Source organism: Rhea pennata, chromosome 1 (genome assembly GCF_028389875.1).
Source record: "Rhea pennata isolate bPtePen1 chromosome 1, bPtePen1.pri, whole genome shotgun sequence".
Lineage (NCBI taxonomy): Eukaryota > Metazoa > Chordata > Aves > Rheiformes > Rheidae > Rhea > Rhea pennata.
In genome coordinates, this window is record NC_084663.1 from 48168567 (window position 1) to 48192180 (window position 23614).

Consider the following 23614-nt stretch of genomic DNA (forward strand, 5'->3'; position numbering starts at 1 on the left):
ATCCATAAGTCATATAGATTCATAAATGAAAATCGATAGGAAGATTACTCTCTGAAACAGTAGTTAGGAGCTTACATGCTTTCACAGACCTGCATTCACTGTGGGTGTTCACAGCATATGCATAATTTCAGGGTCCAAGAGGAAACATTTAAGAAGAGATAGAATATACCCTTTTCTCAAAATTCATGCTTTAGAGCCTCCAGCTTGCTCCAGAAGCAAATAAAAGCATGACTTTTGGTTTGTGGTCTTTTTGCATAAAAAGTGCAGCAATAGCACAACACAGAGAAACTGTTGAAGACACATAACAAAGCTGGGTACGTCTTTTGCTTTCTTCCTGGAGAATATCTCACATTTAAATTAAAAGGAATGTCATCAGACAAAGTGAGTGCTGGAGGACTGGACTACATCCAGGAAGCTCTAATTCTTCAAAGTTGAAAGCATAGTCAGTAATCATATTCCAGAATGGACAGTCACCAGTACTGTAGTGTCCCTTGGAAATCTGCTCTTGCAAAAATAGGTATGTTGACTGTCGTGTTCAGGACAACTAGCAAATGGCCAATTATGGTCAAAATCCTTCAAATTTCCCTGTAATTAGAATAATTATATCCACAGCATGCCAACACCCCAAGCTGTGAGCATGCTAGAAAACGTAATTTATTTTCATGAAAATCTTATTAATCTACATCATCTGTATTAATCTCTCCTTGTTAAAAACTTTATTATTTCCCATAACTGAAGTGCAATGTATTGTGCTTTTTATATTGCAAAATCTGTCTGCTTTTCCTCAGGGTAGAAGGTTTGAAACAGCTGTTAATGGGGAAAGGTCTAACAGTATAAATCATCTGAATTTCTCTTCCATTTGAGTCTAAGTAACAGTTGTTTTAGTCTACTTCACAACATATGATGTTTGTAAAACAATGCAAATTATGCTGTGTTTCAGTGGTTGTCTCTATCTGATGAGTGTTAATTTGACATAATTCTGCATTTTGCCGTCATTCTTATAAATAACAACCAATTCCCAGCCTGGGAATTCTCTGTCTGGATATTCTCCACCTTCTGCAATATAATAGGAGATTGGCTTCACTTGGAGTAGAAGTATTTTCCTCCCATGGAAACATACATATCAGACCAAATTCTTTGTTGTTTTATTCCTTGTACAATCCAATTTAGGGAACAAAGCGATACATGTTGCAAAAAGAAATGGCTTTCCCTTGTGTACAGTTATAGGGCAAACCAGAATGGAACATCTGTGAAAATATCTACTATTCCCAATACTTACCTAAGAGTAGCTGTTTTTGCACAAATACCCTTTACGTATTTCACCTACACGATAAGTATAAACAATGCCAAGAAAAGTTTTTCTGTCCTCTTTATTATTTTATATTCGGAAACCTGGTATGAAGAAACACATAGTTTAGCTTTACTTGTAGTGCATAGCTGGGCTTAGTGCCCTTTCTGGTTCCACAGTATTCTTTTAATTTTCTAATTTTCCCTCAACCAGTTTTAGAAAGTTTATATTTTAACTGAGCTTAAGATAGATGTGGGAAACATTATCTGAGAATAGTTTCACACATTCTGATTCACTTTCCCTATCTTATGTTCATAAGTTCATACACCTTTTCTTCATTTGTCCATTAATTTTGAGTGTTTGTTTCTTTGCAGACAGGAGAATTCTTATTCTTTAAGCAAATATACTTAGATATGTAACACCCCGCAGCTGACAAAGGTTGTAGTGACAAACACTGTAGTGAAATTACTCTGGTTGGTGTCACTCTGTGTATCAAAAGCTCTCAACCTTATTTATAACTTTTTTAAATACCTCAAAGCAATGCAGTGGCAAATATGTGGTTAGGGGAACACTGACAGACAAGCTCTGGTAGATGCTGTGGAACTTTCTTCAACTGTTGTCAGACCCATCTACCAGAAGATATAGCCCCCATTGCAAAGCTGGCAGAATAGAGCATTTTAGCACACCTCAGCTGTTCCATTTACCATCCTGTACATGAGCTTAACTTAGCAGTGGAAGTTGCTTTGCAGTAAGATGCCAGATTATGAACTGGAGCAGCTGAGGTGCAGCATGTTTTGCTGTCACTGGAGCAGGAGCAAAAATTTCTGGCAAAGGGTCAGTAACAAACAGCTGGGATGGGGGAGAAGAGGCGGTAAGGTCTTAGCCACCACAGCTGTTTGCTCAGTGAATGCGAGTCAGCCAGGAGAGAAACGTATAGTCAGAAACAGTTGAATAGCTCATGAGCCACCTGTAGTCTGAAATACATTCATGCAGAGTATTTGTTGGACAGCCGGAAATGATGACTGAAACTATCCGTATCTGCTTCTGGATTATTTGCACAGATGACGTGTCTGCACTATGAGATAATCTTCGTTAAGATCAAGGCTTTGTACCTGGTCTTTGAAGGTAAAATATGTTGAATGGAGGTGGCTTTTGTTGGGTGTGACCTTGTAACCAGCACATTCCTAACACTCTGCAAAACGTAAAACATTTGAAGCTCTTCTGCAAATGGCACCTGGCTCTTACAGTGCTGACATAATCTGTTAGGAAATACCATTATAAGGCAGAGAATATTGAGAAAAAAAATCTCTGACACTACCCAAAAAAAGACTCTCTGTCAAAATACCCCTTCAATTTTTACCCTTTTTCCTCTCATCATTTCCTGTCTCTCTTCTACAGAGAAGCACTCATAGCTATTTATTTATTGATTGACATTCATATCTATAAAACATGTGCCCACTGCCCAAGCATCTGGGTGGATTTACATTCACAAAAAGCCTAATAAATAATTCACAGCTTATTACCAACAACTGCTAGAGAAAAGAGAATCCCCAAGCTAATTAGTATCTGTGAGCACAAAAGCCCTCTAGAAACTCTAGGCCTAACCAATTTCTCCACTTAGTCTGCTAAAATAACAGGCCCCAAGGATTTGCTTCGGAAGAAGCACAGGTAAACAGATAAGCATTGCACTTTGCCCAGAAGGGTAGCATGACTAGCAGTCCAGCTGCGAAACAAGTTCTAGAGCTGAGAATTCTTCACAGCAAATATTTTTCCTTCCATTACTGAAACTGGAACAGACAACAGAAATGCTTCAGGTGAACTCATTGGCTTAAGAGATAAATGGAAGAAAAAAAAATCCCAGACCACTTAGGGCTTTGTAGCTTTTGCCAACTTGTTCAGTATTATCATTCCACAAACAAAACTTTATAGTGTACTTTCATAAAAAACGCACTCAGAACTAAGAGTAAAATGTCCACGGAGTTCATTTATGAAGCAATAAAAGTAAATTAGTCATGCAGCAATAGAATAGGGTAAAATCAAATCAGATTTGCTTATTTGAACACTTTACAACCTAGGAAATAAAAGACAATATTATGGAAAAAAGTTTTATGTCTTGACAATAAGACCTTTAAGCAGTCATATACATTATCTTGCATTCAAAATGAGGGCAAGCAAGTTTAAAGTTGTTTAGAAACCTGGGGAACTCATTGACTTATACAGTCAGGATTTGGCAGATGAGTAAAATTTATAGAGTTCTACTGAGTTAGGTTGGATGCTTATGACCTTGTGGCACATGACCACAAGGGATAAACCTCTAAAGGCTGGCACTGGTTGTAGATTTAAAGGCTTGCTTGATGGATTGCATTTCACAAGCTCAGGGTTCCCTAATGTGTTTCAAACCTTTTGGGTACAATACTGTTCTGGTAACTACTTTTCTTATTTCTCGTCATAGCAAGGGGGCCTTTCTTTATCCAAGAGGAAAAAAAACTTTCCCCAAACTTCGTTTACTGAGATCCTTTGCCCTTTCCCCACACAGACCTTTATTATCTAGATAGTGACATTGTTTGATGGGAACAAGCTGAACAGGTCTGTCAAAGATGGTGGGAATTCTTGTCCCTAGTTCTAAATTAGGGGAACTGTGTCACAGAAACATTTTCTGAAACATTTTAAGGGAGTTCGGAGGAGATTGTTGAATGTGAATTGAAGAAGTATGATGGACCATTAAATAAATGGAGAAAAACAAATGGAGGGCAAGGAGAAGAGGAAAAGTAGACTACATCTACCCAAGCCTATCAACACTCAAAAAGTTGAACTAATTAAGATTCACAGATTTAACTCTAATTCATGTAGAACATTTTACTCAGTCTAAATTTCATTTAATAAAATCTCAGAACTCCTACTAACAGCCTATAAATAGTAAAATACGGAAAAATCCCCAAATCCACCTCTCCAATGACATGTTCAAACACTCATTATTTCCTCTATTAAGCTAGAGGCAATTTCTCTTCTTCGTCTTCTCCCCTACCTACTGACCAAAATCAGATGTACAACACAGGTACAGTTCCCACAGTGCAGATGGGGCCAGGTTAAAAAGGGCTTGCTGAGACAGCTTCAGCTGACGAAATTCAGCTCTGTGTGTTTCCCAGCTCTGGCACTCTCTGCTAGGTCTCAGTTCAGCCAGCAATTATCTTTTCAGACAATATTTAATGGCTCAGAGTTACCCATATTTTTTTTATTCCGCGTAGGACAAGTGCTTACAAATGGCAAAATGGATTTACTCAGAGCGTACACCCTTTATATCCTAGCTTATGCTCTATGTCATAGAGAGGCTGACAAGAGGTTATTTCTTATCTGCTTCCTAGAAATAAAGCTCACTGATTTGGGATTACGCCTTTGGAAAAGATTGTGACCACATAATTTCTGTTGACTCTAATCTATGATTTCTTAATTACCAGAGTGATGGTATCAAAACACTGTCTTTAATGCAGAGACTTTTATTTTATTTGACTCTTTTTACTGCCAAGTTGTCATTCCCACACCTATAATAGCAGGTAATTGGATATCTGTTCCCTATCAGTGTGAATAGCACTGCTGTCGGGTTTTTTATTGCTTTTGCTGGAGGTTAGTTCAAGGTGGAATGCCAATGCAACCGCAGAGTCTGCCACCGGTGGGACGGCTCTCTGTCGCACCTGCAGATGCACAGGACCGGAGATCCTGGGTGAGGTTCCTCCCACCTTCTTCTGCAGGCATTTCCGAAGAGGGCAGGCCTTGCTGTGAGCTCTGGTGGAGGGCACTCTGCAGACCTCAGGGGTTCAGAGGGGCTCCCAGGAGGGCACCTGGCCCTTCACATGGAAGGTCTGGGCCAGCCCTGAGTGATGACCCAGAATGCTGCTAAAGCAACCATCTGCCTCCTGTGGCCACCTTTCTCAAGTATATTCTCATATATCCACAAGCCTTTATCACTGTAATAATTTGTAATAAAGAGTAATAAAGAATGTGTAGTATTTGCAAAGTATCTGCAACTACCTGCAAATTTCTTTAATCAGGTTATTCTCCATTGGAAGTTCAGTCAAATGTTAACTCCTATGAGCCATTGAGGTGATAACACACAAATATTGCAAAAAAGCTTTTCAGCACCGGGACCAAGTCCATGACTCTTTTGCAACAAGTCTGATTCAAAGCTTGTAAACAGCCTACACATTTGTAAAATTAGGTAACAAGTTAGAAAGACAAAAAAAAAAAAAAACTCTAATGAATGTTTCATACACTCTCATGTCATATATCTGCTGTATTTTTCTTTTTTTTCTTCCTTTTTTCTTTTTCCTGCTGTAGATTAGTGTATACTGTAGTTACAGAGCTGGCAGGACACAGTGTAGATACCTGAGCAAACGCATGTCGCTACAAACCAGTATTGTGCAATCCTGAATACTGTTGGAAGCAAAAGCAACAGATCTCTTGTACTGCAGCAATGACTGTGACATGGCTGCTTCTGTGTTACGTAGATCGTGCTGTTCAGACGAAGCATAAGTGATAATGTGTCTTCCACCTTTCCTGCTTGTATTTTGCAGCATCAGAATCTCTCTTCCACATGAAAAGCTTTTTTCTATTTGCACCTAGTGAATATTGTTCTAGCTTGTCCATCGTTATTGCTGAGAATGAAACTGCATATTAAATTTCAACTAGATCTCCAGAGGTTGGAGACTGTATTTCTGTAATACCACACATGCCATTTTATATTGTTCAGAAACATGGACAAATTAAGACTCTTAAAACAAAGCAATTGCTTCAGGTTAAGGCTCTCCACTTGCAAATTTGCAGAATTAGTATATTTATATTACATTTTTTATTATTTTAGTATTTTAAAGATAAGTTAACTGCAGCTTTCAAAGTAATTCTTTCCTAAAGAAAAAATAGGGTCTACTGGCAGGATCTCAAATGCTTCTTTACTGCTGACAAAATGTGAACTGTTTAAATGCTAACAACTATGTGTAGTTTATTCTCTGCTTTCTCCTGTTGATTAAATCTATCTACAGTAGCAATTAGCCACTTAACTTGATTTATCACTGTTGGTATCAGGAAATGAGTGAGTCTATTTCCACTTGGACAGCAGAAAGAGCTCTGTATATGTTGGGAGCACCTCTAATTCAAATGACTCATATAGAAAATGTGAAAAAAAATCCTGAAGGATTAGGCATCCATGGCAAAGAGTAAATTTCATTTCTGTTTTCATGTGATTTGCTATGTGAAGACAAGAGACATCATTTTCAAAACCACCTCTGTGACTTAGGAATCGTAAAGCTTATTTTTAAAGTGAGCTGGGGCATGCATATTCTATATTGTGGCATCCTGTGTCCTTGACAACCAGGGAAGCAGCAGTACTCGGTTTTGGGACCTGAGCCAGTATCCTCACATAGCAATGTGCTACTCTGTGAAGAGTTATCAACCTCTGTGGAGCCACTCGACTGAGTCCTCTTGACATAGGCACGCTGTCAGGCACTTGTACACCTAAATATCATTAGAAATCAATGGGATACTCATTTCTCTTTTTGGTTAGTTTAGATCACTGTAGAATGCAGCTGCTTCTATCCCTGCATGCTTTCATGAGAAAAAGCTGGCAAGGATTTCCAGACAGGTTTGTTAGTGTCTTTTATACAGTCCTAATGCTATATGCACACAGTTAGTAGCAATTACATTATGGTATATGGTAAGGATTTTTCCCCAGGTTTATTTATGTTTATATATTTTCTTATTTCTGCTTAGTTTTCTTGCATATATATATATATATATATATATATTTTCTGATACTATGTATTTTTGAAATCTGTAGCACTTTAACTGGGGGACCAGTACCCCTTTTGACAAAGAGCCTTACGATTTGGAGACCTGCCCCCTGATGCAGAGGATGGAATCTCCCTTGCTCCCCGTGGCTGTAGGCTACCTGTCAGCCCTAGACTGCCTATCATAGGTAGTCTAGGCTCCCTAGTAACTAGGTTCCCTTTAGAGCAAATAGAGAAACACAGGCGCTTTTAGGGTTCTCTTCATCTCCTCCCAGAGTAGATATCTGAAAAGCTAGACAAATGTATTTGTGTCTTTACAGATGGCTGTGGATGCCCACATGCCTCAGCCAACTTGTAGATGTGTAGCCTTAGGTGTTGTGACTTCCATTGATTGAGGCTTATTCTACACAATTGTATTCTGTGGTTAATCACTGGGTTTAAAATGCTTCCAGATCATGACAATAGTTGTTAACGTGAATATAAGGCAATGGAGTGTCAGGATGTGTCTATGACCCGGGCTAGAGAGTTATCAAGTCTCACGCTTTCTGCTGTGTGGTTCCTAAACAGCAGCGTCTTTGTCCTGTTGCTGAGCTGTGCCCAGTAAAAATATCTGTGCTCCTGGTGCAGTTAATATTCCATTTACTGTTGAGGTGAACATCTTTTTATTCTTCTTACCATGAAGAGAGATTGCTGGTAAGCCTAAAATTAGAACCATCAGCTGTCTTTTTTGGTTTGTGAATGTATATATGCTTGTCATACAACCTCTCTGTTCTGCCTGTCCTCGCAATTCTTGTAATCAGGCGTACACTGAAATACACATTATAAGAGTCATGGTCTGCGAGAGCTGAAGGGAGGGAGATTCTTGCGCACTTCAGTACCTTGCCTGCACACAGGAGCAACGAAGAGCTGTCGAGTGACAGGGTGGTGTGACCTGCATACATACACACAGAAATTATGAACGGTCCACTTATTCCTCCAAGTTTGCTGTGGCCACGTTGCCGGGAAGAAGTGAATTCAGCAGTACTGCACTTTGTCACTGGGGGGAATCTTGGTTCTGTAGGGCAGTGGACAAAAATAGCACCCTCAAATGAACTGATGGTTAAAAATGGGACTTGTCAGTCCTAATAATGTCAGTTTAAGCTTGAACTCAGTGTTCCTTCTAAACATGCAGAGAGCTATGAATGACACTACAGATTTACATTTAGCTGGTGGCTGGCACCCACAGCACGCAGAGGCAGAGTGCAGCTACCATCTCTAGCAGAGTAACTTTGATGCAGAGCTGTTTAGTGTTGTGCAGGAAACCTGGAATAAAAAAAAAAAAAAATCACAAAGTATGCTAAAATCAAGCCTGCTCAGAGGCTTTAATCATAGCTGTTGCGCAAAATGCTACAGCTAGTATATAAGTCAGCTTCGGCATGCTGATATCTCAAAATGTAAAAACTCTCTCTCTTCTCCTTCCTCCGTTTCATATTGGTGTATAGGAAGGTTTAGAGTATTGTTTATAGTGAGGCAAGATTTCAAAATCTGGCCCTATGCTGCTTGTGGCTGTAGAGACTGGAGGAAACATTGGCTGTGTTCAGCCTTGCACAGGCATGAGGCTATGTATTAATAAGTAAATAAATAAATAAAAAGAAAATAAGAAGCGACACTTAGAAATCTGTGAATCATCCCCCAAGCTCCAGCATATTTTCTGAAAGCATTCCAACAAGATCTGTAAGGACTTAGAGGAATCAACAAAACATTTCCAGTACTCTAAACTCATTCTTAGCCATAATTTGAAAACAAAAATGGAGTCAAAAATTTCCCTGCTAAGGAAGGCAATGGAGTATTGATGAAGACTGAGTGAGATGAGATTGCTCTCCTTCATTTGTGAGTTACAGAACAGACAAATTTAGAAATATATATATATATTTTGGTTAAAGAGCTATTTAAAAAACCTGTACCTCTTAAAAGCCCAAAAGAAAACTGTTGGAATTAAAGAGAGCTGAAAAATGGTTTCTTTTTTCAGCACTGGACAGCACAATGAATGATTAAAGTTTATTTCATGAAATTAAAATGGTCTGGGATCTATTGTAGTGTAATCCTTTCCTTAAACAGGAATCCTTCTCCTGATACAATGAGTATGATTCGGACTTTCTCTAAGAGTACTTTTATGGTATCAGTTTTCCACCCATTGGTAACACTGACAGGCATAATCATAGTACATACCACAAATTTAATGATTTTAAAATGATGTCTTGTGAATCTTCCCATGTGGTGTAGGATGATAGCAGGTATGTGAGGTACCAAATTAGAGAAAGGGCTGAAAAGAGCCAAAGACTTGGAGAAAGGCTCATGTTTTGTCCAATAGTAAAGATTAAACCACTTCATCCCTGAAGAATATCTTAAGAAACTAAACTCTGTACCTGAGACTGTAATTGATTCATTTCCCCAGAAGTCTACATATGCCGTCGGAGAGACAACCACTGATACACTCTGGCCAGGGGGCTGCACAAAATTTTAAAAGAGGAGAGACTGCTTGAAGCAAAAAATGTAGAATGAGAAGACCCAAACAATCTGCAAAATAGTAACACAACCAACAAAGAGTTATTACAGATGCCTTCCCAATTAGGTGATCATCAGTGTATTTGGATGTTACAGTTAGCAATGCCTGAAGTGCACTGGTGATTCTAGCTTACATGGACAGTCATGGAAGAGTGGCAGATCCTTCATCTGTCTACTGAGGAGTACAGTCTTATAAAAATCTTTCAGCCATTTAAAATATTCATGTGTTACTCAGAAATTGTGTTGTTCTCAGTTAAATACTCCTTTCCATTTGCTAGGAGAACGGAGAAAAAAAAATGTGCTTCATTTTGAAGTGAAAGCAGACTTTGCTCTATCACACACCAGGAAACCAAAATTATATTCTTGATGAGAAGGACTCCCTGTCAGGCACTTTAATGGTTTGAAGCCATCTCCCATCTGCATGTCTCTGACTCAGTTCTCTCCTACCAGACAAAGACAAACTGAAATCCCACAGTCATCCAGCCTCATTGGAAATGAGGTTGCTATGAACAATTGGAAGCAATATGAAAAGGAAGGGTTATCCTACCCCACTGGTATTAAAGGTTGGATGGAAGATGATACAGAAATAATGGAGCATGTGCTAAGAACTGTCTAGGAATCTGAAACATGCCACTGGTATAGGTATAATGCTATTTCACTACTTCAGTGGAAGAAAGCATCTACAGCTGACCCACTGAACACAGGGGAAAAATGTAAGGTAGGTTTCTGATTAGTCACATGATCTTGTCCTGAAGGGAGAACATCAAATATGAATATTTGGAGGTTATTGTCAGGAAGGTTCCCTTTTCTCCAAGGAGCTCCTGATAGAGAAAGAAAAGATGAAAAGTTAATTCCTGAAGTCATGCCTAGCACCCATCTTGAAAAACATTTTCCAGAATGAGAGACAGACGGTGAGGTTAATGAGAGGAGAAGCTTCACTGTGCCTACATTAACTTGATTGGATGCCACTTAACTGACTTTTTTTGACTGTTTGAAATGTCTTTCTAAATCCTCCACAAGCTTTTCAGTGGCAAGCAGAAGGACAATGTCCTGTTGCAATCATATGGGCTCTTATTGGGTCATTAGCACATTTTGTGACACTCTCCAACTCATACTGTTCCTTTAGGGTTGAGGGATGGCCCAACATGAGCTATCTAAAATCAAGACTAATTCAAGTGCAAAATTACTTACAAAAAACTAGATTGATGCTTTATTCAGAGATTTCTAGCTTCTTTCCTGTTTCCTTCCATTTTCAGGGAGGTAAGATAAGGTGAGTACAGCAGAGCATGTATCCTTCCTGCTGGCCTCTGGTTCCTACAGACGGTTGGCAGGTGAAAGCATTTGCCAACCCCCTTTCATACCCTTACTTGTCATATCAGGCATGGGAAAAACATTGGGCATGTGGCACCCTTTTCACCCTTCTTCTTGGACCCACAGTACAGGCAACTCTGATTTAGATGCATTAGTTTAATGGTGACCACAAGAGATGGGACTTCAGCTCTCTAACAGTCAAGTGTATATTCTCAAGTGGCCTTCAATGTTCCCTCTGTAGCTAGTCGAGAGGTACAGGCATTTCCAGAAGATGATTCATCTCATCAAAAATTAAGTTTCTGGAATAGATGGGATGAACTCTCTGGAGGGAGAATTTTCTCTGTACTGTCTCTTCAAGCAGCCTAGATGACAATCTCAGAATAGATGCTTAAATTTTACAGGGCTGCAGTTAGGTGAGGCAAATCCTATCTAAACTTAAATTCTATCCACACATTATCTAGAAGAGCATTTTAAAACAAACCCGACTGAGATTTTCAAATAGCTTAAGGGAATTAAATCGTTGAAATAAACTGGGATTTGGGTGTGGAGATCCATAAGGAAGTTTTGGAAATACCAGTTTACCTGGTGGAAGCTGGCAAAAGTGATCCGACATTTACAAGGTGTTTGTTTTCTTTTTCTTTCTTTCTTTCTTTTTTTTTCCTGGAGATGAGTCATTTATATGAATACTCCAAGAACTATAGTCTTGCCTTTCTTGTTCAAACATGATCTCTGAGAGCAACTGTAATCCTTTCAATTTCTTTTGAGGAACTACTTCAGTGCTTTCTGTTTTCTTTAACACGGTTGTTACTTTGATTAATGATTTAATTGTTTAAACAGTTTGAAAATATAAAGGCTGCCTTTAAGGCAAGGTCTCTTTAACAAGAACAGCAAGAGCAAAAAAGCTGCAGTATGTTAGGCAGAATTAACTTCATTGTGTGGCCTTGGTGAGGTTACCAATTCCCTTTCTGATGTCTGCAGTGTAACCATTATTTTCCATGGAACAAATCCTGCCATCTATACTCAAAATTTAATCAGGACAGAGGTCACATCAGTGGCAGCAAGAACAACTTATGGTTCAGCCCTGCGTAACCTCAGCTATTTCGCCTTCCCTACAGTAATGTGCTCCATTTTGCTTGTCACAGTGATAAAGCTCAGCAAAAGGCAACACTTGATTCTGAGGAAAACCAGCCCACATCCCTGTCTACTCACTCTTAGAAGTGTGATGAGAGGGCTTCACATGTTACCTTTATCTCTTTCTTTTAGGAAGGATAGCAGCATGAGAGAGTTTACTGGAAAGAAATATTATGCATTATCTCTGTGCTTTTAAGTCATATCTTTTAAACCTGCCCATCTCTTGTCAGGGGACACCAACCTCCTTTCACACAGCTTCATCCTCTTTTATCTCCCTTCCCCTCCCTTGTTCCTTCTTTTCTGCATCATGTTTGACCTCTTACCTTAGTGACAAGCCTTTTGGTTCTGTTAATTGAACTTTGATGATGCTGAAATCCAGAAAGCATCACTAAACTGGTATAATGCTGTGCACCACTTTCCACAAAAATACGCTTTGCTCTTTCTTCCACTCAGCGCTGCTGTTATTTTAGTACCCAGTGCTGTCATCACTTTACTTGTTTCCTCCAACTCACAGCCCAGTAGAAAGTGGGAGAGGCAGTTAGCTTTCAGCTCAAGATGACCACTCAAATATAAAGAGTGAGAGCTTAGTTTTATAATATTGGAATTGTTTTGGTCCTTTCCTCAGAGTCAGAAGTGCAGAGAAACACAGAACAGGCGCCATCCTGCCCCCTCCCCCCCCCCCAGCTCACTGCAAGCTACTGTCTGGTGGGCTGATAAATGGCTCTGTGCTTGCACATAAGTAGTTCATGATAAGGGAAGCGGTTCAGTGCCCAGATGTCCTATTATCAAGAACTTACAACATGTAAAGTAAGTGCCTGCTCTTGGCCAAAGATAGTGGAGTTGTTAAAAAAAAAAAAAAAAAAAAAAAAAAAAGAAGAAGAAAAGAAAAGGTGCATATGCTGTGGTTCAAAACAGAGGAGCTGTTTGAGTGCTATGCATTCCACAGGCTGCCAGCTGCAGAACAGAAGCTATCTCCCACATTATTACATGATTTTTTTTTTCATTTTTATCTGCTTAAAAATATCCATTAGGGATGAACTGCAAGAGAATGATTTTTGGATAGACATGGGTTGAAACAAGCACACAATGAAGGGTGACCTTTCAAAAGGGGGATTACCTATAAATAGCAATGGTTATCCCTCACAGCTTTCTGACATAAGCCTGCCAGGAGTATGAAAAGGAGACCCTATCTACCAGTTCTTCCAACATGATTTCAGGGTGGCACATGACACATTTTGGCCATGAATAGCTGAAGAGAATTTGCAAGGGATCAAGCAAAAAGCCTTAGCAGCTGTCTGCCTGTCGATATTCCTTTGGGTTTAAAAATTAGCTCAGAGCTTCCTCCTCTTTCACCGTGAACAATGGTACATCGTTTAGTAGAAAGGAATATTAAGATTTTATGTTTGAAATATGTCACTTTGGGAGCTCATTTATTTAAAAAATTAATCGTAGCAATTTTTAAAATTAGTCAAGCATTGTCATCAGAGTTTGTTCAAATCCCAGGGGGCTTAATATCAGGCTACAGTTCTCAACTACTGTTTTAACTTCTTCTCTGTGTCGTGGATCTGTCAAATCCTTTACTTGGAATAAGGAAGAATTTCTGGTCATTTACTATTTTTAAAGTGAAAGAGGTGAGTGAATTAATCAGGAAAATATATGGTCTATTCTGTTTATGATGCATATTCTTTGCTTATTTGTCCTGTGAGATTATCATGAAATAGTATTTTAGAGTTCCTGCTTTGATAAGCTTGACACGAAACAAATTCCCTGGTCACTCTGAAAACAGATAGTGCGTAGAAGATAGTTTTGAGTGGTCAGAAGTGATCAGTGTCTGAATGCTTGTTTATTCATTGCATGTGTTTGTATCACAGCCTCTGATACACCCCACGTGCAGCCGGAGATCAGCAGCAGCAGCTCTGCAACAGGAAAAAGTGTTCTGTGTTTCTGACTCTTGTGGCCTTGCATATTTAGGATAAAAATTCTCATAAAAACAAAAACAAATCTGCTTGATTGTTAATGTTATTAGATTCATATTGGTTAGCTATTATGGTTATTGTCACTATTATAATAATGATTATTGTACTAGTGACCAGGAGCCGTATACAAGGCTGGGGTCTGGGTACCACGTACTGTTGGTAAACAAAGTCAGAGACGGTCTTTGTTGGAAGGCACTTGCAACCTAAATAGACATGGCAGACGAGAGGTGTCATTATCCCCGCTTCACAGATGGTGACCAAGACATGCTGATATGATGTGCCAAGAGAGACGCGCGGATGTGACGAGGCAGGGAGGGAGCGAGCCGCAAGCCGGAGCAGGGTTCCCCGGCTGGGCTGCCCTGGCAGCGGACCAACGCTTTCCCACCGCACCAGCTGCAAACCTAGGAGCCTGCAGGTCCCCCTCTGCCTGCAGGCGAGGGGACAAACAGCTTCCTCTCCCCAGTTGCTCTAGCCCTGCTTCTGCCCTTGCATCTCTAGCAGGCAGCTCCAGGTTCCTGTTAACCCGGGAAGTGTTTGTTACTGGGTGGCTCCGCAAAGGAGATTTTTCGATTCTGTCATGCAGGTGTTGTTTTAATGCACATTTGACAGTTGTTTCTCTGCTTTAACATCATGCTCTGGAAGCTGTTCACTTTGGATGTTTACAGCTGTTGCTGGGTTTAACAGTAGTGTTTCATTCAAGCCTTTCTGCAGCTCAGAATTCCTCACTGAATTTATTGCAGGGAAATGTTGCCTTTGAAAAAAATAAGGGTACTTAAAGATGAGTTAGTGAAAAGGATTGTATAACCTTGGGCACGCAATAGAAACAGCCTCTGTGACCCAGTAGGTTGCTTGCAGCCATGTGTTGCTGCTTATGATACAATGACTTATTTTCAGTGCAGCAACACTGATCTTAGCAAGTTCTTTTCCATCTTGAAAACCTCCTAAGTGGTGACAGGCAGCCAATCTTTCTTTTACTATTGTTATCCTCTATTTATACTCACATGCAACTCCAGTCAAGGATCAGTGTCCTATTGTGACCTCTCCTATATGCGCAGGTATAAACAGTAATCCCTGAATAGGAAACGTCTGCAGATGCTATCTGCCAGTTTGCATCCTCTAGTTTTCCTTTCATCATAAATGTGAGGGCAGCTTTACCATGTAGCTGCCTTGCTGCTCTACACTAACCAGCAGGTTAGTTTGGAAGTGTGATTTATAATGTAGATCTTGTTTCCGTGTTGGAGTGCTTTGGGATTACAGCGTGAAATTTGAATATGTCTAAATAAAGGGGAATGCAGTGGTAGTGGTGGCTGGGAGGCAGCGATTATATGAAAGCTTTCAGGACACTCCGAGCAGTGTGCTGCAGTAGCCAAGGGATTTTCATGGGCACAGAGGCACAAAGTAACCCCTCTAATCCCTTTCTCACTGGCTTACAGACTCTGAAGAAGCTTAACAATTACAGGAGAATACAGTCAAAGTGTTTTTAAGGACATATGTGCAGCGGCTTATTTTAGCCATTTCCTATCAGCAAACACATTGGCAGATTCTCAAGGAGAAATCTGAATGTGAGTTCTCCCTTCTCTCTCCCAAAGAGAGGATGATGATGTACACTTATATCAAAGAAGCTTAACCAGTGAGGAGCTGGAGGAATATTTCCTAGCCTGTAGGATTATGATTATCCAAAAGCCACACCACTCACCCCTCTCCTTCTGATGAAACACAGTCCCTGTTCCACTGACCGCCCTAGGCTGACTTCCTCCAGTTAAGTATCTCTGAAGAAGGCCAACGGTAGGCCTGCACATGCCTTTTAAAATATCCCCTCTGTAGGAGAAGTGTTTCACTTTCTCTAAAATTACTGGTTCAGCTGATGATGACTTTGCTGCATATGCATCCCTATGCATAAGTATGTCCCTAACTGTGCATGTACTATATATATGCATGTGAAGGAGGCGTCTGGGAACTGTTTCTGTCCTGAGCTTTCAGTTTCACAGTTATGTCATTTTTGGAAGAATCTGTGCCTTGAAGGAGAAAGGTACGCTGGTACTTTTTCACCTTGGAGTTTTGTATTTTTTTTTCTTTTATAGTCTTCCCCAGTTCAAAAACAATGACATGGATTTTCCCCTAAACTTCCTAAAATGTCACATCCTAAAAAAACTGTACATGAAAAATTACAGCAACATGAAGAATTTTTTGAGTGTTAACAATAGAGAAGGATTGGAAATGTTACAAGTATACTTGTTTTATGGTGCTTGCTAGTGCACTGCTTTCTATCCCACTATTTACTAGGATATGAACTGTAATAGAAATATAATCCTTTTATCTCATTGCTGCACAATCAACTAAAAATAGTCTATTTACTCAGCTTCATAGCAAAGATGTAATTTTGTCCATACATTTGTCATCGCTGTAAGTTACATGACCTGTAAACTCATATAAATAAATATATGTGAGATCTCAGCTGTCTGTTCTCTTTTCAGACTGCGATCTTCTGTCTACATCATCAAAAAGACCCTAACTGAAGTCTTGATCCTTTTCTGCTGGGGAACATATTGCTTCTGCTCAGACTGCAGCATAACTTTGGTTAGAACTCCTTATTCATATTTGCTGTGCTATGTCCATTTTATTGTGTGCAAAGCTTTGAAATGAAGTGACATAAACTAATCCAAGAGTCTTTTCTCTTTTGATAGTAAAAAGCTGTTGTACTTTTTGAAGAGAAGGTGCTTGTTGAAGTGATATGAACTCAAATCTACCTTCCTGTGACCCCAAACCTTTTTTCTGGGGCAAATGACTCTCCTTTTGCTTAGCACTTTCCTTCATGTACTCAAAGTAATTTAGATTCGAGCTGATTTGGCAAAAACTAAATTAGTTTCCAGGTTCAGGGTGGGAATCTAAATACCAGGTTTAAGCAATATGTACCATTGTGCATCTGGGCCCTTGGGCTGGCTCAGTGTGAAGAAGGGTGCCACTGCACCTTGGTCGACCTCCTGAAGTCCATTCATACTACTTTCTCTATTCCCTTTCACAGCAATGTGAAAAAGAAAACTTGTAAAAGCCTGTAAAAGAGGTCTTCTTTTCTGTGTGGTGGCTACACATTCATCCCTCAAACAGAGCTTTGTAATCATTTGTGAACCTCCAGCATGACCTCTGAATTTTTGTGGATGGTTATAAAGTAATCTTATGGCATTTGAGATAAGCAGATTTATGTCAGCCTAACGTCCAATTACTGTATTCTTGGCAATGGCAGTACAATGTGCTGTAAACTATTAGACTGCGTTATCCCAAATTATTACTGTTTAACTGTTTTTCTTGTACTTGGTTCTGTAGACTTCTGTGGAACGACTTGGTGTGAACATGAGTGGCATGATCTGGCCTTTCACATTTATAATTGGAATTATCAACTTGCTTAAAAAGAAAAAAAATGATGGATTTGGATCTTACATGCCATTATTCCGAGGTGCTGGCTGTCATCAGGTTCTATTCTGTTTGAATGTTTCCAGGAAAAACTACTTCCTGAGCAGAAGAAACATGAAAGATCAGGAAAATGACTAGCAACATGGAAATCTTAATGGCACCTATCAAGTGCAATAACTTAGAGCATTGGATTGTGGCAAGGATAACAAAACAGACTGTGTTGCACAACGGCTGTGCAGTATTGTTTTTCAAGCAGATGACTGAAACATGGCAATGATTAGTCTATAACCACAGGAGAGAAAAAAACAGAAAACAAAATGAGGGACTTTAGAAAATGGACATTAAAAGCTGGTAACAAACTCCATGTAGACGTGGATTTCACCCCAGAAATAGTCAATGATCCAAATTTACTCTTCACAGAAGCCTGGTCGAGTCAGCAGGTTTACACTGGGTTAACTTTAATCAAAATCTAATACGCTTGATAACAAAGTAGTTCTTTTGGCAATAAGTAATCATCTTTTGCTGTTTGAATACATTCAGCCCTATCTTGTACACCTTCACTCTGCCCCACTGGTTTTATGAGGAGAGAATAGAGATGGCATTTCCTGAGGAAAGAACTGTAAGCTTTTTCAGCAGAAACTCACGACTGATGACAGTTCTTCATACAAAAGCAAATGTTATCCATAAACACATCCGTTTCTGGTGTCTGTCTGCTCCAGCAGGGACCTCATGTTACAGAAAGAACACAATCTAACAGGCAACATGGCATTAAAATATTGATGGAACGATGTTAGTAGGAAGGGGAATGCATATTTAATAAGTGCCTAGATGCTTTTCATGTACACATGTGACACCAGATCTCTCAGGCTAATCAGAGTTAGGTTGGGTCAGTCCTTGTGAGGGGAAGGTTCCAGACAATAAATGGGGATATCCTGTTGTAGTTGACTTGAAAGTGTCTTTTGTTGCCTTGACAGGAGGCAAGGAGCAGGGTAAGTGATGTCTTCAAGCTAGCTTCTTGCTAGAGTGCAACTACCTCCCCTCAGGTTGTCACCTGAGGCTCTCAAGCGGTCTATTCCTTCCACAGCTACCCTGTTTGTAGGGAGGCATATTGTTTGAAATGGTGCTGCTGTATCCTCCTGGGGGCTCATGCAAAGGCTGGAAGACATAATGCTCTGTGGCTTTCCACCAGGTAGTTAGGGGATGGCAGTACTCTTCATCTACCTTCATCTATCAAGAGCGTCCCAGTCTTCAAGGAAAAGGCATCTGAGGGGATGGGACAAGAGGCTCATTATGCCCTGAATCCCCTTTCACAGAAAAATGTGAAGAACAACATAACCCAACAACAAGTTGTTGGCAACAAGCTGTGAAATCCGTGACTTCTGCATTGTGAGGCTATGGTTGTGACTACAATGTGCATCAGAACAAGCAATTTCATCCAGGTCATCACCTGGTCTCCACTTGTGGGACTGTAAAATTACATGCATTACCTCTGTGCCTGCCTTTGCAAAGGTGTGAACTGCAAGCAACTGTTAAGGTTTACAGATGTGACACATGCCTTTCAAATAGTTGCTTGTAGATGCAGAAGTATTAGCCTTTGAATTGTAAACTTCGGTGTCTTTTGTCTTATACTATATAAGTGGCCCCATGTGTGCTGGTGTGTGCGTGTACATATGTTTACGTGCTTGATTCTTTATTTGGCTAAAAATGATTTACAGCACTCACCCACAGTCCTCTATACACTTTTATTATTACCAGCTCTTCTTCAGCTTTCACACACCATGCACTTGGTATGAGTAATAAAACTCATTAATTGCCCCAATAAAATAAATTTTGTATGTCTGAATTTTGATATTGAAGGATTTTCCATTATATAACCATACATTTTTATACATTGACAATCAAGTAATGACTTAATAGAAAAGTACTTGGAAACAGCAGTAAACCTTATTATATTTGTCATCTACTGATGACTAGAGTGACTCGTAGATTGCCTTTTAGTCTTAATCACAGCCTCTGCTTTTTTTCTATCTGAGAGTGTATGTTTTCTTTCAGTCAGTTAGGTAGTGGTGAGAAAAAAAAAAAAGGGATTCTGCGAAAAAATCAGTTCAGCTAAAGGAGAAGAGTGTTTTCACAGAACTTGGAAAAAGCTAAAGCACCCAAGAGGCAATTATTTGTGGTCCATTGCATTCCAGGCAAAGCATACTTGCAAAGCATTAATAAGTGCATGCTCCAAGCCAGAATGACGCTTTCATCACTAACGTACGCAGTGCTCTGGCACATCAGTGCAACCACAAGTCTCTGAGGATCATTATGTTATCACAGAGCTCCCTTAAGATGTATTCAGTGATAATGTTGGTTACAAAGAACCTTACAAAAAGATGGAAATATCCCTATTAGGCCAACTTTCATATATATTGCCAATTTACCATTTATAGACTCACTAAACTTGGGTTTGATTCATTTTACAGCTGCTTGTTGGTTTATAAAATATTAATAGGAACAGTAGAATTTATTTGTCATAGAAGTGCCGGAAACTAAACTAAAATAAAAGCAAACTGGGATTTAAATTTGAAGACTGGAAAACTTTCCCCACTTTTACCAGGATACTCGGGAACAATCGAGTGAAATCTGTTAGAAATAGGTGAAAGTGCAGGACTTTTGAGGAATCAGGTTACTGAAAGCAGTAATGCCTGGTTTAGAGCCTTTCCTGTAGTGTAGTAGACAGAGACTGTAAAGGAGACCACAGCAGCATCTCACCTATTTATTTGTCATATTGAGATCTACAAGAGTAACACAGCAGCCTATATAAAACACCTTGAAGTCAACTGAAATGATAAAGATATATATATAGCTGATAGTATTAAATGAAAACTATACAGTAAAGCTCTAAGAACTGTAGAACAACCTCAGTGTATTAACATTTAAAATGACAGTTTGGATCTCTCTTTCCAACAGGCACTCATAAAGGAGAAAACTCCATTGGCTTTCCCCTACTAGTGTTTTATTTTCTGGGAGAGATTGCCTCCAATGGAATGGGCAGGGCTGACAGTGTCTGCAGGGCAAGACAACTTCACTGGAGATCCTTTGCCCACAGCATTACATCAGTAGCTTATAGCCCCCATTCCTTCTCCTGTGAAGCAGACATGAAATGGAGCTTTGATTTTGACCTGGCAGATGTCCCTGTAGTCCACTTATGTTGAAGTTCCCAGAATGGAGCTGGAATACCTTTTGCATGAATTTCCAAGGTCAAAAGGGAGATGACATACCTTCATACTCCTTCCCTCTAGTCTTACTGAATCATGCAAAGACCTGGCGCATCACAAGGGAGAGGGGCAGAAGGGTATCTGGCAGGAAAGAAGATCAAGTCTGTACAAAGAGGCTTCTTGGTATGTGCTGATCATGAGGAAGACTGGCTCATGGGGGACTGAGTTGGCTGGATCTAAGGAGGGGCTGCACGCGTTAATCTTGAGTTGAAAAGGATTGGACGGTATTTTACTCACTGTAGCTCCAGCTCAGAATAATTAGTGAATTTAAATGGATTTTCCACTAAGGAACATGTTAGTCAGGCCAGTTTTTAGGAGAATATTTTTCCTCCTTTTTAATAAAAAAAAGAGAGAAAAAAAGAAAAAAGACAGCTGTCTTGTGAGGGATCTGTATTCAATATTGGAAAGCTACATAGCTGTGGAGTATGGATGCCGTCATAAAAACTGAATAGCAGAGACATGGCATTGCTAGATTACAACCTACTTTATAAGTGTGCTGGGTGCTTGGAATGTGCATATCACACAGTAAATGTGCTGCTCTTGTCTGTGTTCAAAGCAAGAGCACCAATAGGCCTGCGGAGCTGATGTAATGAGATTCAGGCTGCCCTCAACAGCTGAAATATCCAGTTCAGCAAATGGATATTTCAAATGTAAATATTTATATGGGCCAAGGGCTCTTTCTTGCTCTGCTATTTTGACATTTTCAAATCCCTCAGCTTTACTTTTGTTACAAAGATGGTCTATTTGCTGATGAGAAGAACAAAGGTCAGTGGCTAGTTATGCAGAAATGGTGTTATCATAGCAAAATACCACTTCTCCCAACCCACAAAGCTGTGATTCCATATGCTTCAACATCATAACCTACACATTGATGGAAATAATGCATTCCCATGGTTGTTATGGGGAAATAAGATTTATAAAAAAAAAGGAAAGAAGCTATTTGAGGTCCAGCTTGAGTAGAATTAATGGCTTGTTGGGAAGAAATGTTAAGTATCTTTACCTTTCTTTTCAAAACCATTCCACAGCTGCTCTTAATAACCTCTTGTTACATTTTACAAAACTAGTATTCTCCTTCAATACCATAGCTATTGCAATTCTTCATTATCTTAACAGGGTGCTCACTTTTGGAGTTTCACCTGATTTGGAGACTTAGGAGAGGTTTAGGAGAATTTTATTTGAGCTAAAGCTATTATTATTTTTTTTTAATCCCTAAAGCTTTAAAAGCAATGCTTTATTCCTCTGAATGTTAGCTATATGAGTGATACCTAGCCATTTTATTGCTATATGTCACTGTAACTGCTTTTTCCTTTTCCTTCTTATAGCTCCTATCCATTCATCTTCTGTGTCCTCACCTATTCACTACTTTTTCCCCTTTCTCTCCCTCCTTTACTGCTGTACTCTCCTCCCCCCCCCGATTCTTGAATATTCTGCTGCTTGCAAGCAAATGCCTCTGCCTCATTGCCTCTCAGAGTCCTGCTCTCACCTTCTTACCATCTTCTGTCATTCTCCTACAGTGTTGCAAGATCCTTCTCAGCCCACTTCCACCAATGCAGATGCTCAAGCAGGGTTTCTTAGTTTGGGCTTCTTGCCACTCAGTGCTATGCCTGACTTTTCTTGGTGTGTCTCATTAGTTAGAACTGTTCAGTTATATAACAGCTTCTTGGAAACTTGAAAAAAAAAGATTGAATGTTTACCAAACCACTCTTTGGCAGATACCCATATTTCTGTTTGTATTGTTGGACTCTTGTCATATATTATTTTCTATAAAAAATAGAAATAGTTTTCTTGAAGAGTATATACCTGGACAATAAATTCTACAATATTCAAAGAAAGTATAGGATGATAGAGCCTAACTACTCCCTGTTCAGATGGGATGGATCAGGTCTTGAGATCACTTATCTGAGCCCATTGAAATGTCTAGACTTTCAATATTGTTGGTTACCCGGTCCAGCTTTGGTGAGGGATGTATTGAAACATCATTATTCATATTCAGCCATGTTCACTGCCCAATTCAGAAACTAAGAGTTAGACTTGCATCAGATCTCTAATTATGATTCGTGTCTGGAGCTGCACTTGACTTGCAAACTGCTTTGTGGTGAAACTATTTGCTGCAGGATTCCTTCCTCCAGCCTCTAGCATCCCATGTGCACAGACCTTTGCTCATTTCCTCTACTTATTACCAAGTTCTCATTGCTGGCAAATGGTTCAGATTCTCCAGGCAATTTTTTTTCAATGAAGAGCAATCAAACATCCCTTTTCAAAGCAAAAACTGAGCTACAGAGTTGCTGGGGAAGGGAAGTTTCTAAGAAATAGCTGTAGAATGAGGCTACTGTGAAAAAATCTGGGAGAACAGGAACATGCAGATAGCCTAAGATCATAAGACAAAAGTTGGGACTGTGAATATATTTATTGCAGTGTAGTGAGTGTAATTTATAATTGCAGTTTAATTGCAAAATATCAACTAGTCTCTCAAAAGAGGAGGTGTGAGGTAAATGTCCTCACTTCTTCTCTAGTCCTCCACTTCTGCTCAGTCTTCAGATATGAAAATTTATGTCTTAGGATTTGGACCATGACTAGCAAATGCTTTCTTGATAGAGGTAGTTGAATTTCCATATGGAGCCAGTTACATATTTTGTTAGGATCTTACAGTACTCTCTGGTCATGGCATATGTGTATTGTTTGGTTGGAACAGATTAGGAGTGATGCACTGATGTGTTTGTGAGAGCACTTTCTTAAATATTAGGTGTATCATGCTTCAGAGCTGAATGGAAATTTCATCCTGCTGAAAAAGAGGTAAACATTGACAACATTGGTCTTGTCAAGCAAAATGTTTCTTGAGAGCATACCTCCCAAGTCACTAAGAAGCATGTACAGTGAGTTATTTCATTTCAATTTCTTTTCAGTGCTTTCATATAT